Here is an 18,183-nt window from a genome sequence, read left to right on the forward strand (position 1 = left end):
TTTGCTAAGATTTTTCTTATTATTATTAGGGGTTCGAGCAGGGGGCGGAGCCAAAGCTAAAAATCTGTTTCTCAGGAACCGTACAAGCTATGAAGCTCTCCTTTGGCATGTATCATCTATGGCCTATGTCCTAATGTTTTACAGAAGGAAAATTTGATATGCAAATTTTTGCAATCGTTATTAGCCAATCAGATTCCAGCAAGCTTTTGACAGGCTAAACAATGACCAATCAGGACGATACTTATACCCTACATGTATCTCAGGGCCTTCTATCATTCATTAAAATATGGCGTTGATTGGCCTCAAGGGGGCGCTATAGCAGAAAATCAGTTATATCTAAAGGTACAAGTGGCCTAGGCTTGTTATTCTTTTTTAGTTGTATACTTTGCTGTAGCCTTTACAACTTTGTAATTACATGTATTTACCAAAAATGCAAAGATTTTCATCAGTGGCCAAAAGAGTAAAAATTGCTCTTTTCGAACTTGTCTTTAAGTCCTTAATCAATCAAAACAAATTTGGTCTTGATGCAATCTTGAGAGCCTGTAGGTAAATAATTATCAAAAAAATCTTGACATTTTAACTATTTGAGGCCCATAAACCTTGATCAAACATGTACGTGAAAGCCTTTTCAGAGTTATTTGGCCAAAACTCTGTCAAAGTTTAAAACATGCCAAAACTGTTGAAGCTACTAATTAACAATGACATTTGAAGTACATGTGCCAAGTATGAGCCAAATAAGTCTTCAGTAGGCTCTACAGTGAAAAAATAACTATTTCAATTTATTCTATTTATCGCTATTTTCCAACCTAAATGGACAGAAGACAGGAACCTTTCACCTGCAAATTTTGAGCCAAATCAGATATTTTTTGCCTCTAATATGGCCAAAGAGCAACAGCCATTTTGTAGGCCATAAGCCTGTATTATCACTTTTTTCAAACCTAAATGGTCAGAAGTCAGGAACCTTTGACCCTATCAACACACAAATTTACATACATGTATATACAGACCACTTGATCATGAGTACCAATTTGGAGCCCAATCGGACTTTTCTTCTCTTTTTAATAAATAGAAACACACTGATAGGGAATGTTCTGTCTTTCTGATAGAGTGATAGATTTCCAGCAGGTTATATGTGGTCTCTTGCTGCGCTCTGGTGGTCATTTGGTGAAACAGCTACAGGTGAATTATTCTAAATTAAAGCTCTGCTGAACTTATTCAATCTTGCTTGTCTTGCTTAATTGAACATATTTATCCTTCTTGTTCATGATGGTCAGCCACCTGGGTCATTCTTGTTTATGCTCCACCCACTTAATTTTTTTTTAAATTTGCATAATATGCAAAACCTACTTTTGAGATCTTGTCCTTGGATCCTTGACCAATCATGACATGTTTGGTGTCAAACAGTTCAGCAGAGCTTACTCCTCAATAATTATTAAAAAAATATTTACATTTATAAACAATATGGCCGCCATATGCAAATGAGTTCTACCATGGTGCAGTAAAATGTCTTTAACACTTATAACTTTTGAATGCTTAACCTGACACTAATACCACTTCAGTCCTTTGATCATTACATGATTCTCAGATACCCTGTCAGTTTAAGTAGACATACACCCCTACGGGGCGGGGCCAATGCTCGATAGCTGTTTCTCTAGAACCATACAAGCTATCAAGGTCATCCTAGCCAATTATCATCTATGGCCCATGCACTAATGGTACACCAAATGAAAATTTGATATGGACACTTTTGTGGTCACTATTAGCCAATCACATTCCAGCAAGCTTTTAACAGGCGGAATGTTAATCAGGTCAAAACTTATATACTATATACGGGTTATTTATATGCCCTTTTTATGCCTTGTGTTTTTTCAATTTAAGAACTGAATTTGTTTCACCAAACGCCCACTAGAGTGCAGTAAGACACCACATAAAACCTGATGAACACTACAGCTCAATTTATCAATGCTTTTCAACTAGTTTACTCACACCACTCATCTAGCATTGCCATTATGGTCTTTATGGTCACGCTGGTCACCCAGCTTGGTTATGCTGGCCATCCAGCTTGGTCATGCTGGCCATTCACATTGGTCATTATGGTCCTGCTGGTCATTCAGCTTTGTCCTCATAGTAATGGTGGTCTTCCAGCTTGTTCAATATGGTCAACAAGTTTGTCATCCAGATTAGTCATGCTGGTAATCTAGCTTGGTCTTCACGGTCATGCTGGTCATCCTCATCCAGTTTGGCGATGCCAGTCAACCGGCAACATGTTTTAAGCCTAACTGGCCTCCAGGGGTCTCTTTGCCTGTAACGCTCGAACCCCGTAAATCGCCGCTTGCGGCTATATTTATTATAGTTCTTATTCTTTTTCTCCTGTAAAAACAGTTGTGCAGCCTAAACCGTAAGTCATAGAGAAATGAAACTTGGTAGGTAGATGTAGGATCAGTGCATCTCGGTGGACAACAAAAATGGCACCGATTGGTCAAGTGGTGGCGCTATAAACAAGGAAATTCATTTTTCACAATTTTCTCAATAACTCAAAAACCATAAGACCTACATTCAAAATTCTTTTTTTGATGGATTCCTTGGGTCAATACCAACAACTTTCCAAATTGGACCATGCACTTCCGTCTATATAGATTTTTTGCTAATTTGCATAATATGCAAAACCTACTTTTGCAAACTAGTCCTAGGAATTTTGACCAATCCTGGCATGTTTGGTATCAAAACACTCGTGAGAGCATGCGCTTCAATATTCATTAAGAAAAAGTTGAAATATGTAAACAATATGGCCGCCATATGCAAATTAGTCCTTCCGGATATATGCCCCATTCACTTCAAGAGGTACATTTGGAGCACTGTTTCTCAGCAACCGTGCAACCTAGCAAGTTGAAACTTTGCATGCAGAATCTATCATACAGCCTCTAAAGGATGTTCAAAGGGCAACTTAATCAATCAACATGGCTGAACACCATCAGCCAATCAGCATTCAGCAGACATTTTGGCAGGCTGAATGTTGCCCAATCTGGATGATATTTGGCAGTTATGTTCAGGTGGAGACACTGTAGTGACCTGCAAAGTGCTGAAACAATCCGCCCACTGGGGGGCGCTGTTCCAAAAAAACGAGTATATGTCAATCATGCTGTACTATTTTGACATCTAATTGTTTTTGCCATATTTAGTACAGTGGCTCTGACAAATTTCTCAATACAACTATGTTTAAAAAGTGCTTTGTTCATTCATAATTGCTAATTGTTTGAAAATAGCTATATTGAAACTACTCTCTGGATATTTGGCCTATCACCTCCATTTCAGTCTTGCTGCACACTGTAGAGTCTCTAGGTAAATGTTCATTGAAAACATTTGTGAAAATTTCACATACAATACTCTCCAGGCATCAAGCAATCTGTGCGTCCTTAGAATTTCTAACCTAAATTGCTGTAACTCTGCAGTATTTGCTGTAATCTCACAATGTTAAAGACCTCTGTACAATATCACTCTGATGAAGCGCCATTTAATACAGAACTAGATTAAGAATAACTTGACATTACATGTCATATCAGAACATTCACTCCTTTGTGCCTCTTCTCAACATTAATAACAGGTGATAGACTTTTGATCATTTCTAAATGTGACAGAATGTCTCCAATTGTGTTAGACCTTCTTACTCATCGCCATCCTATGCTCTAGTAGGCACCATTGTGCTAGTTGGTGCTTGATGAAGCGCCATTTAATTCAGAACTAGATTTATAATAACTTCGTGATTACATGTCATATCAGAACATTCACTCCTTTGTGTTAATTTAAACTTGTTTGGTCAAACATTTCAGCTTGTTCTGCAAAGGTTCAAAGGTCAATCTGAATACCACTTTGTGAACATTCTGGTTGAAGCCACCTGATCAATACCAATAACATGTAGACACCTTTTGACTAGTTCTAACTCACTTAATGAATATCCTACAAAGTTCACTAGATTTACATGTGAATTTAAGCACTGATCAGGTTGAAAGGCCTCTGCTCAACATTAATAACAGGTGAAAAACTTGATCATTTCTAAATGTGACAGGGCATCTCCAATCATATTAGACCTTCTTACACATCACCATTCAATGCTCCAGTAGGCACCATTGTGCAAGTTGGTGCTTGAACCCGATGATTGCCGCTTGCGGCTATATTTTTACTTTATTTTCACTACTGTTATTTTTTCTTCATAAAATATAAATTCTTTACTTTTTATGATCTTTTTAAAATGTCCTATTTTTAATTTTTTACGTAAATAACATTACTCTTCTCTTATATGAGCTGCTGGTGAATCTTCACAGTGTGACGGCGCAGTCCCCCAGCACGCGCTCAGCAGCCCCTCTCCCTGGCCATGGGCGGGGCATGTACAGCGGGAAAGCGTTTGTTCACTCTGTTAGTGCGCACCCAAATACCACCATCCATCCGGGTGTATCAAACCAAACGATTCAATAAAATACAGAGAACCGTCGCATCCCTAATACACACTAAATATATCACTAAATATAACAACTACACACTAAATATATCACTAAATATAACACTAAATATAACAACACTACACACTAAATATAACACTAAATATAACAACACTGTAATACTCTAACCAAACTCAGGAGTTACTAATAAAATGCAGAACCTAATTTAGTGGGAGGAAAAACTTGAACCAGCAAATACTAGAATACATCAGAGCTTACACGAGTAGAAAGTTTACTAGTTTCCTAACATCAGCCACAACAAAGCAAAACCAAAAAATAAACATTAGATAAACGTCACTAATTACAAAAGATCATGAACCTTAAAATAGGAATAGTAATCAAGGTATGAAGAGGATACCCGAAAAAGGCACAAACAAATCGACAATCATAATCCAAGAAAAAATAATGTCAAACCTTTAAATGATAATTCAAGCAAAAATAATGTCCAAAAATTTAAATGATAATCCAAGCAAACACAATGTCAAAAAAAAAGGTTCAATGGTAATCCAAGCAAAAATAATGTCCAAAAAAAAAAGTTTCAATGGTAATCCAAGCAAAAATAATGTCCAAAAAAAAAGGTTCAATGGTAATCCAAGCAAAAATAATGTCCAAAAATTAAATAATAATCCAAGCAAAAATATAATGTTCAAAAATTAAGCAAAAACAAGAAACCAACAAAACACCCAAAATTGTATCCAGGGCCCAACAAGTATCAAACAAAACCAAACAAGCGAGGCAAAAAAAAAAAAAGGAATAATCTCACCCAGCTCCTTGATGTATCTCCACCGGTTAGAGAACAATTACATTGCCAAGGACAAAGAGGTAAAATATAAAACCAAAAGGAGCCAAAAAATTGCTAGGGCTTAAAGCAGCATTGCCCTCTCTGACCTGCCTTCTCCCTGACCTTGGCTGCGTCCAAAATCGCGTACTTAAGCAGTACGTACTGGATTGGGGTGAGTACACACTGCTCGCCGAGCAAAGCAGTACGCTTTTTCAGTACGCCAGACCGCAGTACGCACGCAGCCTCGGACGCACTACATCCACCATCTTACCTCTGACGCCCTTTCACCTCTCACCCCTCCTAACCAGCGGCACACTTTACAGAGCTTTACCCTAATTAATTTCATTAAAATCCCCTCATTAATCAGCTCTTATTAATAAATAAACCCCCAAACTGTCCTATTTAATAAACACTGACTAAATAAAACTTAAAATTAATATTTCCTCAAATATGAAATATTTAATAATAAATATGAACAGACTGTTTAATATTCATGAAGTATATTAATAATACTTGCTTATGCAACAAAACAATTATCAAAAAGTTTCAAAGATAAATACCAAAATGTTAATTAATTCCTGCCTTTCCATTTTCACCTCAGAATTTCCTTTTCTAGCATAAATATTTAAACACATGATCCTTATTGTTATACATTATCTTTTACTGACTGCATTAAGCATAAAGGGGGCGGCACGGTGGCGCGGTGGGTAGCACTTCCGCCTCACAGCAAGACGGCCTGGGTTCGAATCCCGGCTGGGGCGACCCGGGTCTTTCTGTGTGGAGTTTGCACGTTCTCCCTGTGTCTGCGTGGGTTTCCTCCGGGTTCTCCGGTTTCCTCCCACAGTCCAAAGACGGCACGTTCAGGCTAATTGGAACTTGATTGAAAATTGCCCCTTAGGTGTGAGTGTGTGAGTGAATGTGTCTGTGTGTCTGTCTGTGTCTGTCTGCCTTGCGATGGCTTAGATCGTTGAACCTTGTGAATAAACAGTACCTATCCTGCCACGAAATAGCCGACGAGCTGATGTGGCGTTAAGCTCGACTACCCAACCCAACCCAACCATTAAGCATAAAGGCAACATATATGCATTACTGATGTAAATAAAATATGCTAGAACCAGTCAGTTTCGGGAAAACTGGGGATCATATTTGGCAATAAAATGTAAATTAAAAAAATATTTTAGTTATTTTATTTAATATAATTTTTCCCTCACTTGCATATTTACACAAATACATTTCCCACAAAATACAAGAATGACAAGTCTTTTAAGTAGCTTTATTTATTTTTTTTATTCATTGTTCATTTTTCTCCCTCTCTTCATCTTCATCCTCTCGAGTAGGAAGGATAGTTGAATCTGAAACACACACAGATTAAAACAGTTTAGCTTGGTCATTAAACAAATATAATATAAATTCTGAACAACATAAAAGTCTTACCATCCTGGCTGGTTAGCTAGCTATTTAATAAAACTAAATAAAATGGTCAGATTTGGGTTATAATTTATTAATGTGATTTTTGGCAACCAGTCTGTCTGTCTGTTGAAAAGCCTCTCTGATATCAGCAGCCTTTTTTTCTCAGATGAGTTTATACAGACTGATCGGTATTAAATTAAACCTGCCCCAGCTCCTCAGCACTGCAGCAGCATACAGGGCTGTAGTGAGTTAGTAAACGCTGGTGTTGTAGAACAGAAGATTAATAAAGAGTTGTGATAAGTTTAATAACTCTAGCTAAGCTAACTGATCTCAGAAGCACAGGGCTAACGCTGCTCAGTAAAGCAGTTCAGATACGAAAATAAAGATATTCTGTCTGCAACAGCATTAATAATAAACCCACACCCCTATAACTCGCTACTTTAACTCAAACTAACCCTCATAAATCTCTCATTTACAGCCTGATATCACAAACAACCAAAACAGTTTATATATCTGAATCTCCTCACCTCATAAACTTCTCTCTCTCTCCACTCCTCTCCTCCGCCGCTCCGCCGCTCACTGACGGGTCACTCAGCTCAGCGCGGCTCCCGGTGGATTGTGGGAAATATTAGCGGGTGGAGTGTGCTGGGCTTGTATACTTAAAAATGTCTCCCGGTGCAGTACGTCATCCGGGAACTTTTCGCGTACTCAAACTCGCCTACTGCGCATTCGGACACACTACCTGATCTCGCATACTGCTTTTGCATACTGTTTAGTATGGAAGTACGCGATTTCGGACGCAGCCCTTGACTCTCAAAAAACAAAATGGCCACCTCTACTTCCTGTTTCCTGTAGGCTTATATTCAAAATAAGAGTCACCCTTTAAAAAAAAAAAAAAAACTGAAAACAGCTTAAAACAGACAATAGGTAGAGGCCCAACACCATACCTTCTCTTCCTTGTGAGAAGTCATAGGAAACTAGGAATTATCCTCTCTGTGGAGTAACCTAAATAACACTATTTGAAATATATTATAGTATTATCCTAAGGTAGGTCTCACCACAGGTCCCCTTATGTAGTGGCATCACAACACTACACACTAAATATAACACTAAATATAACACTACACACTAAATATATCACTAAATATATCACTACACACACTAAATATAACACTACACACTAAATATAACACTAAATATAACACACACTAAATATAACACTAAATATAACAACACTACACACTAAATATAACACTACACACACTAAATATAACACTAAATATAACACTACACACACTAAATGAAACACTACACACTAAATATAACACTAAATATAACAACACTACACACTAAATATAACACTACACACACTAAATATAACACTAAATATAACACTACACACACTAAATGAAACACTACACACTAAATATAACACTAAATATAACAACACTACACACTAAATATAACACTACACACACTAAATATAACACTAAATATAACAACACTACACACTAAATATAACACTACACACACTAAATATAACACTAAATATAACACTACACTAAATATATCACTAAATATAACACTACACACTAAATATATCACTAAATATAACACTACACACTAAATATAACACTAAATATAACACTAAATATAACAACACACACTAAATATAACACTAAATATAACACTACACACTAAATATAACACTACACACACTAAATGTAACAACACTACACACACTAAATGTAACAACACTACACACTACATATATCAATACACACACTAAATATAACACTAAATATAACAACACTACACACTAAATATAACACTACACACACTAAATATAACACTAAATATAACAACACTACACACTAAATATATCACTACACACACACACTAAATATAACACTACACACTAAATATAACACTAAATATAACAACACTACACACTAAATATAACACTAAATATAACACTACACACACTAAATGAAACACTACACACTAAATATAACACTAAATATAACAACACTACACACTAAATATAACACTACACACACTAAATATAACACTAAATATAACACTACACACACTAAATGAAACACTACACACTAAATATAACACTAAATATAACAACACTACACACTAAATATAACACTACACACACTAAATATAACACTAAATATAACAACACTACACACTAAATATAACACTACACACACTAAATATAACACTAAATATAACACTACACTAAATATATCACTAAATATAACACTACAAACTAAATATATCACTAAATATAACACTACACACTAAATATAACACTAAATATAACACTAAATATAACAACACACACTAAATATAACACTAAATATAACACACACTAAATATAACACTAAATATAACAACACTACACACTAAATATAACACTACACACACTAAATATAACACTACACACTAAATATAACACTAAATATAACAACACTACACACTAAATATAACACTAATTATAACAACACTACACACTAAATATATCACTACACACACTAAATATAACACTACACACTGAATATAACACTACACACACACACTAAATATAACACTACACACACACTAAATATATCACTACACACACTAAATATAACACTACACACACTAAATATAACACTACACACACACTAAATATATCACTACACACACTAAATATAACACTAAATATAACAACACTACACACTAAATATATCACTACACACACACACTAAATATAACACTACACACACTAAATACACTCTGTGTGTGTTCTTGTGTTCAGACGGCTGTGATTTCACTCTGGATCTGAACACAGCGCAGTGTAATCTCTCTCTGAGTGAGGAGAACAGGAGGGTGGAGTGGAGAGAGGAGCAGCAGTCGTATCCTGATCATCCAGAGAGATTTGATTGGTGGGAGCAGGTTCTGAGTAGAGAGAGTGTTACTGGTGTTACTGGACGCAGTTACTGGGAGGCTGAGTGGAGCGGAGGAGGAGGAGCTGCTGTAGCTCTGAGTTATAAAACCATCAGCAGGAAAGGAGACGGATCAGACTGTAGGTTTGGATGGAATATAAACTCCTGGAGTCTGTTCTGCTCTGATAACAGTTACTCTGTTCTTCACAATAATAACAGAACTAAACTCTCCACTCCTCCCTCCGGCTGTAGGAGAGTAGGAGTGTATGTGGACCGTCCCTCCGGCACTCTGTCCTTCTACAGAGTCTCCTCTGACACACACACACCCTCAAACTCACCCTCACACTCACCCTCACACACTCTCACACACTTACACACATTCTACACCACCTTCACTCAGCCCCTCTATGCAGGGATTGGGGTTTATGTTTCTGGCTCCTCAGTGCATCTGTGTAAGATAGAATAACCCTGTGTGTAACAGAGATTCGATGTGTGTATGTGTATCACTGTGTGTGTGTGTGTGGGAGGGAGAATTGGTATATAAGCATGTAAATATTTTATATAGATGATTTTGTAAATTTTTTCCAGAACCTTTATTTTAATTACTGTTATCTTTATTCCCTACTGTTATTATTGTTAATTATTATTTTATTTTATTGTAAAATTGGTTCATATTAATAAAGCTAAATAAATGAAGAAAGGTGAAGAGGAGTCTGATGATTTTTTTGTGTGTTTTGCTAAATGAAATTTAGATTTTAAAAAAGTGTCTACTGGAACTAATGTCACAGTTGGTGCTCTAACAGCGGCACTGACCTTTCCATAGTAATTAGTAAGTGCTATTTGTTGGGGTAGTTTAAAGTAGGGCTGGACCTGAATATTCGGGTATTGGGATATTCGCTCGTTGAGTAGGTATTCGGTTTTTAATTTTGGTATTGAGATATTCGTTTTTTCCTCTTTCCAGAGCTCCACCTCGCTCTAACATCACATTTCCGTTCAGGTTAATGGGGGTATAAGAGAGGCAAAATGCAGAGAAGCTCAGCTGTTTGAAAGCATTTCAAATTGAGTGTAGACAAGACAAAGGCAGTGTGCCAAATATGTGATATTTAACTAGCATATCATGGCGGCACATCAAGCTCGAGGAACTATCTAAATGCAGTAAGTATTATTTCTTGACGGTGTAAAAAAAACAAGATTATTCCTGATAGCAAACTTATCTTAAATAGTGTCTGCCATGTATTGCCATGATGAAGCTGCTTTTGTCTGACATTAAAAGTAATGTTATACATGATAAAAAAAAAAACTTGCAGGCACTTCAAAACTGATTTATATAATAAAATGTAATGGGTAATGTGGCAACAGTAGGGACTAAATCAGTTACAAAAAGCCTAGCCTACAAGAATGATGTCTGAATGAATGTCCTCTAATCTAATATAATTTAACATGGTTTAAAAATATAAAATAATTTCTAAACAAACAAACTATTTTATATTGAGCTTATAGCCCAAGTGCAAAAACACAAAATCAGTAATAGGGCTATGCACTGCACAACCATTAAACCCAAATAGACCAAGAACAGTAACATCATTTACAATGACTTTCCTCTACTCTAATGTAATTAACAGTATTTAACAATATAAAATACTTTCTGAACATACTTTTTTTTGTTGTTTTTAGGCAAATAGAAATTCACTGGGCCGGCTTGTGCAGTAGCGGCGCTCCTGGTCTGCGTATGCAGCGGAGAAGCCGTGGTGTGGGGCAGCAGAAATTCCGGGGTGAAAACGCCTCATTGGTCAGAGCACGCAGTGCAGTCCGAGCACGCAGCACGACATAAGGAGATATAATGCACTCCATATATTCAGGACTGAAGTGGAATAAATGATACTGTACAGATATAATCTGTCTCTAGTAGATGTTTAATGAGAAATAAGAACAGTGTGAGTTTAAAAAAAAAACAGACGCCTTTTACAGACCATTTTCTTGAGCTCGTCCCGGCCGAGGAAAGGGGTGGGAAATGTTTTTTTTCAGGGCCGGGGGTCCGTAGAAAATTTTGTGTTGAATTAAGGGGGCAGTGAGTGAATTTCTTTCGTACTTTAATCCGTTTTTAATCCGTCTCTTAGTCTCTTACACTCTTTTAAAATTTAAAATATTTGCCGGAGAGCACGACATTATGATGTTATTTTAGTTTTAATTAAGTATTGTGTATTGCATTTCTCTATTTGATGTAATACTCTAAGATAATTACTTACATAGCATAATGATGTTGCAGCATCTCAAACTCTAATATGTATAAAATTAGACGCTGTTCTCTTTAAAGGATTTAAATCAAGTTTAAATTAAGTTTTTTGGGTTTTTTTTTTTCATTTTCTCTCCAATTTACACATCCAATTACCCAACCCACTCATTAAGACTCCTCCCCCTATCACTAGTGATGCTCCAACACCAGGAGGGTGAAGAAGACGAGCACACGCCTCCTCCTGAAGCAGCATTGCCGAGTAGCATCACAGCGCTAACGCTCGGAGGAAAGCGCAGCGACTCGGTTCATCAGGACACTTGGAGAGGCTGCTTGTTCACTCTCTACTCCACTTAATCATTTGTTTAAAAAAGGCTTGAAAATAGACATAAAATGTCTATAAAAAGTTTTGGGGGACATTAAATGTTTTTATTTATATTCACAAAAATACTGATTTTAAAATAAAGTTCAGAAGAGCGTGATTAAAATTTGTATTCAGTAAATTATTTTATTCACTATATTTTTTAATCTATAGTTGCAGATTTAATTAAATATTTTTATTCTTATTTGTATTAAAATTCATATTTTCAGTAATGTTTCCTATCAAATATGACACCTTTTTATGTAATGCTTGAATAGATATCCTCAAGATTTAGGCAGAAAATTGACAAAAAAAAAAAAAAGCTGGCTAATCAAGCTAACCTAACTACCCTTTTAGAGTAAATCCCATCCTGTTTAGATTATGTAGGACATATTATATTTTTGTCTGTAGGATTGACTGGCTTTCTAAATGCTTGAGTCTAGTAGCTACATAATTTGCTAACAGAACAACTCTTCCCTTGTGAAAAAGTGTACATGAATTATGCTAAAATAGGTCTGTACTCAAGCTGTGTTATTTTGGAACCACTAATTTGTACTTCATTACTACGTGTTTATAATTTAAAATATAAATGTGCACTAAATTTATACTGAGTATACTACTTATGTTATTTCCGCCACTACTTAATACAATTTAAGTATGTTTTTTGTACAGCTGAACATTAAAACCATATTAAAAGTGTGATTTAAGTGTGGATTTGATATCACATTCATTTTGAGGAGAGAACATAAACTGAACAATGAAAAGCTAGATATCTTATTACAAACATCAGCTGTTAAAGTTCTTTTACCTAAAATAAAATAAACACAACTAAAATAAACTTTCAAAGTAAAAGAGTTTTAACACACAAAATGAGCAACACAAAATTTGACTGAAGTAGTTTTATCATATGCCCCCCGGACACACTTATTAAAAGTAAAAATGTTTTACAAAGTAATACTAAGTATATATTTTATTAAGTACATCACTAGTACAAAATTAACACAGCCAAATAAAGTATATATTTCATCAACGTATACCGGAATACAGATTAAATAGCTCAAATGTAGTATGTAGTATAAGCAGAAAAATATACTTTAATTATTCTGCATATAAAAGGGTTAGAAATGGTTTTGAGGTAGCTTAGCAAGCTAGACAGTACCACTGAATGAAGCCTATCAAGTTCAAGCTACATATTAACTACCTTGTTTTATAGAACTGTAACATGGTAATGGCTATAAAATGTTTTTCTGACCATTTTTTGAGTCTGGTTCAGCTGCATAATGTGAAGATCTGATTTAGCTTAGTTTCTAGGGATGTGGTACTTTTGTACTTTCCTGTGTGTCTGACTAGCTTTCAACATTTCTACTTGATTGGCATGAAAGAATGAATTTGAACTAATATGAAAAATCTACATTGTTTAAGCACTTTAAGTGTAATATTTTAGTGTTGGTTTAGTTATTGCAGGTTTTCTGTTATGTGTCTTTAAATTATAATTAAACTGTCAGGCTGAGTTGATATTAGCTAATATTTCTTTCTTTGCAGCTGCATGAAGAGTGTTTAAAAGAAATGAATAAAATATAAAAAGTGCAATATGCTGTGATGCCACATTCAGTAAATGTTGTGTAATTAATTATACACAGTTTGTTTTACTGCACTTTCCACACTTTATTTTCCTTTTTACTTTGTATTAAAGGTGACATTAATCACACTCATGTTTATTTTACTTATTAAATTATGTAATTCATTAATTACAATTATTACATTGAGTAATTTAGGGTTTAACAGTAAATCAGGTGAGCTGCTGATGGAATAAAACTTTTGCACAGTACTGTATAAAATAAAAATGCAAATGTGGAATGTGAAAAAATATGTTCTGAAACTCACTTACAGTCCTCTCTCATCAACAACTTCCTGCAGCACAGAAGAGGAACAACCTTTTCTGTTCACTAAATCTTTGTAGTCATCTGAGGGGGCAGAACAGGAACGTGTTCCATCCATCACTCCCATAATCTGACGTAGATGGGAAGTTGCCTCAAATCTGTTTACCAGCTCCAGGGCTTCGTGTTCATTTGGGACTTTTATTAGTTGTTTGATAGGAGACTGTACCATACCTTTACAAAAATAGATATACACATTTCTTACTGTGCTTTTATGAATGCCAAACTGGTTGGCGGTAACGCGATACTCGGCACACGAGCCTAGTTTATATATAACGAAACAGCAACATGTATAACTGCTGGAACAGAGGCTCTAATGGTATGTACTGCAGGGGTGAGATAACTTTCCATTATATAAAAATAAATCTTTGTTAAATTAAATAATAATCTTTTCCTTTTTTACTCACTTTCCCTCAACTTCATACTCTGTATGGTCAGTTGTATTTATTTCTGTTTAGATTCTTTTCAGAAATGCATGAGTAATGTAACCATAATATAATAAATAGTTTGTATAATTCATCAAAGCTAAATCATCAAACTAAGCTACGTTTCACCCAATAGTACAGTTATACATAGTCAGTTAATCTATTTTGATATTTTTTGGTGGCATAAAACAAAAACATAACATGCTTTATATATTTTTTTTAAATAAAAGTGTGAAATTTTCCCTTACCCACTAGTTTGATACTACAATAAGCATAGTGACAATAAAAAGACAACAAGCAAAATGAGTCATTTTAAGAGAGAAAAGTTTATTAAATTCAAAAGAAAAATTGTTTATAAAAGGAGCTAACGCTGCCTCCAGCCGGTCTGACCGGAGTTCATCTCCCCTGTTATAAGAGCCTCTTCCCAGGCCGGTAATCACGTTCATCCCTGGCAGGGTATCTGCACATTTTTAAAGCTCAAATTTAATGACTTTTAAGACCTTTTTAATACCTCTGAAAAGAAGAAATAATACTACTGCTGTGGCAAAAAAAATGACACACCAGGCGACAGTATACAAAAAAAGTTGAATTAAAATAAGAAATTCAGTCCACCTAACAGAACATTACTGACTTTCTATAAGGAAAAAATATTTCAAAGAACTATCAAATAAACATAAATGTGCTCTTTTAAGAGAACTCGACAAAACAGCCTTTACAACCTTTTTACCTACAAACAGCAAAAATATGTAAGTTTGAAGTTTCAGCTTGTTCCGTACCGTTCAGCACCATACTTCTGCCAGAGATAATCTATAAAACATACAGTTGTTTGACTGTGTTTTTATATGTCTCTCATGTGTCACAGCTCGGCAGTCTTCTTATCAATTTCACTAGTTAGTATTAATAACTGCTCTCTCTTTTCTGTTTTGCTCGTCTCCTTAGTGTGTGTGACTTTATCAGTTTGTTGGAGTTTCAATACTTATTAGCTTTCTTATTATTTTTTTATCTATATAAAACATTTAGTAGCAAAATATAGGCTATGACCTATGACCTGGGCTCTAGCTATCCTTTAAGAGAATAAAAGATCCTTGTGTTTAATCAATAGTAATTTGTGTTCTCCTGTGTTTGTTGTCCTCAGTTCTCCTGTTTTGTTTACCTCCCCATGTGCTCCTTGAGGCTTGGTGGGTTATCCATTCGGGCACAGTAATCGTGTCATATGATGATGATCCTGGGTTGGGAAGCTTCTTTGTTTTGATCAGTTCCACATACTTTACATTAGAGGGTCAAACCTCAACTGCTCTTTCAATGGCCGGCAATTTTGTTTAAGCCTCCGGTGGCCACAGAAAGGTAAAGGGAATACTGAGGATTTTGTTGCAGAACTGAAGTTCTCTCTTCTTGCTGGTGAACAGCTGAAGAAAGAGTGTAGGGCTCTGAGCACTTTCTCAATCTGACACATCAGGAAACCACTCTTGAAAGAGTTCTCGGAGCATACGGAGGACACAGCTTCCTACAATTTCACATTGAGCCACTGAGCCACAGCAAATTGCTCACCATATTCTTTTTGTTGTATGAGCTCAACAAACTTCCAATTTACACTACCGTTCAAAAGTTAGGGGTCACTCAAACAATTTTGTGTTTTCCATGAAAAGTCACACTTATTCACCACCATACGTTGTGAAATGAATAGAAAATAGAGTCAAGACATTGACAAGGTTAGAAATAATGATTTGTATTTGAAATAACATTGTTTTTACATCAAACTTTGCTTTCATCAAAGAATCCTCCATTTGCAGCAATTACAGCATTGCACACCTTTGGCATTCTAGCTGTTAATTTGTTGAGGTAAGCTGGAGAAATTGCACCCCACGCTTCTAGAAGCAGCTCCCACAAGTTGGATTGGTTGGATGGGCACTTCTGGCGTACCATACGGTCAAGCTGCTCCCACAACAGCTCAATGGGGTTCAGATCTGGTGACTGCGCTGGCCACTCCATTACCAATAGAATACCAGCTGCCTGCTTCTGCTGTAAATAGTTCTTGCACAATTTGGAGGTGTGTTTAGGGTCATTGTCCTGTTGTAGGACGAAATTGGCTCCGATCAGGCGCTGTCCACTGGGTATGGCATGGCGTTGCAAAATGGAGTGATAGCCTTCCTTAATCAGAATCCCTTTTACCCTGTACAAATCTCCCACCTTACCAGCACCAAAGCAACCCCAGACCATCACATTACCTCCACCATGCTTAACAGATGGCGTCAGGCATTCTTCCAGCATCTTTTCATTTGTTCTGCGTCTCACAAACGTTCTTCTTTGTGATCCAAACACCTCAAACTTGGATTCATCCGTCCACAACACTTTTTTCCAGTCTTCCTCTGTCCAATGTCTGTGTTCTTTTGCCCATCTTAATCTTTTTCTTTTATTAGCCAGTCTCAGATATGGCTTTTTCTTTGCCACTCTGCCCTGAAGCCCAAAATCCTGCAGCCGCCTCTTCACTGTAGATGTTGACACTGGTGTTTTGCGGGTACTATTTAATGAAGATGCCAGTTGGGGACCTGTGAGGCATCTGTTTCTCAAACTAGAGACTCTAATGTACTTATCTTCTTGCTTAGTTGTGCAACGCGGCCTCCCACTTCTTTTTCTACTCTGGTTAGAGCCTGTTTGTGCTGTCCTCTGAAGGGAGTAGTACAAAGGGTTGTAGGAAATCTTCAATTTCTTCAATTAGGCTGTTTTCAGGTGTTAACATGATTGCACAAGGGTTTTCTAATCATCAATTAGCCTTCTGAGCCAATGAGCAAACACATTGTACCATTAGAACACTGGAGTGATAGTTGCTGGAAATGGGCCTCTATACACCTATGTAGATATTGCACCAAAACCAGACATTTGCAGCTAGAATAGTCATTTACCACATTAGCAATGTACAGAGTGTATTTGTTTAAAGTTAGGACTAGTTTAAAGTTATCTTCATTGAAAAGTACAGTGCTTTTCCTTCAAAATTAAGGACGTTTCAATGTGACCCCAAACTTTTGAACGGTAGTGTACATTCGGTACATCCATTGACAAGGAGACCATTTTCTTTTGTACACTCATGCCAATAAGAAAAATAAAAAAAGAATATAAAAATGCGCAACATGCGTAACACTTTATGCAAAGTTATGATAAATTATGTCATCCTTTTACTGATTCTCATGTTATTTTAGATGTGTTGCTGTTTTAATATATTTCTTGTATGAAAATAGCTTGGTAATAAATATTCTTATTTTAGGCTAGCAACAATGGGTCCATGCCAAACATAAGAGACCAATAAAAGTATTTTAAATATATCAGGTATCAACAATGTGTTTAATTTTGATTAATTGTTATAAGTTAAATGGCATATGGCCTACGTTGAAACATTCCAACAAGTCATCTACTGTCGAATGGCCCATAAACTGCGAGCCAAAAAAACGGGACCGAACGTGGGGACTTCAGTGGTTCTGTTCAGGCTCTCGTCAAACATAATGACAAACGAATCTTCATTCTCTCTTGAGATGAGCTGCTTCTTCTTTTGTACACCATCAGATGGCCAACTCAGTGTCATGCAGCCACACCCTTGTCTCTGGGTCCAAGTCAA

General features: G+C 36.1%; 1 protein-coding gene and 1 long non-coding RNA gene across 8 annotated transcripts in view; one reads left to right on the forward strand and one right to left on the reverse strand.

The window, feature by feature from the left end:
- Positions 1-18,183, forward strand: part of LOC103028529 (NACHT, LRR and PYD domains-containing protein 3) — a 383,714-nt gene that overhangs the window by 329,298 nt on the left and 36,233 nt on the right. The window lies entirely within an intron of this gene.
- LOC111194196 (uncharacterized) lies at positions 6,536-7,321 on the reverse strand. Its single transcript, XR_007438801.1, has 2 exons — positions 7,212-7,321; positions 6,536-6,626 (listed from the first exon to the last, which is right to left on the reverse strand). It is a non-coding gene; the product is annotated as an uncharacterized LOC111194196 (long non-coding RNA).

Source organism: Astyanax mexicanus, chromosome 4 (assembly GCF_023375975.1).
Source record: "Astyanax mexicanus isolate ESR-SI-001 chromosome 4, AstMex3_surface, whole genome shotgun sequence".
Taxonomy (NCBI): domain Eukaryota; kingdom Metazoa; phylum Chordata; class Actinopteri; order Characiformes; family Acestrorhamphidae; genus Astyanax; species Astyanax mexicanus.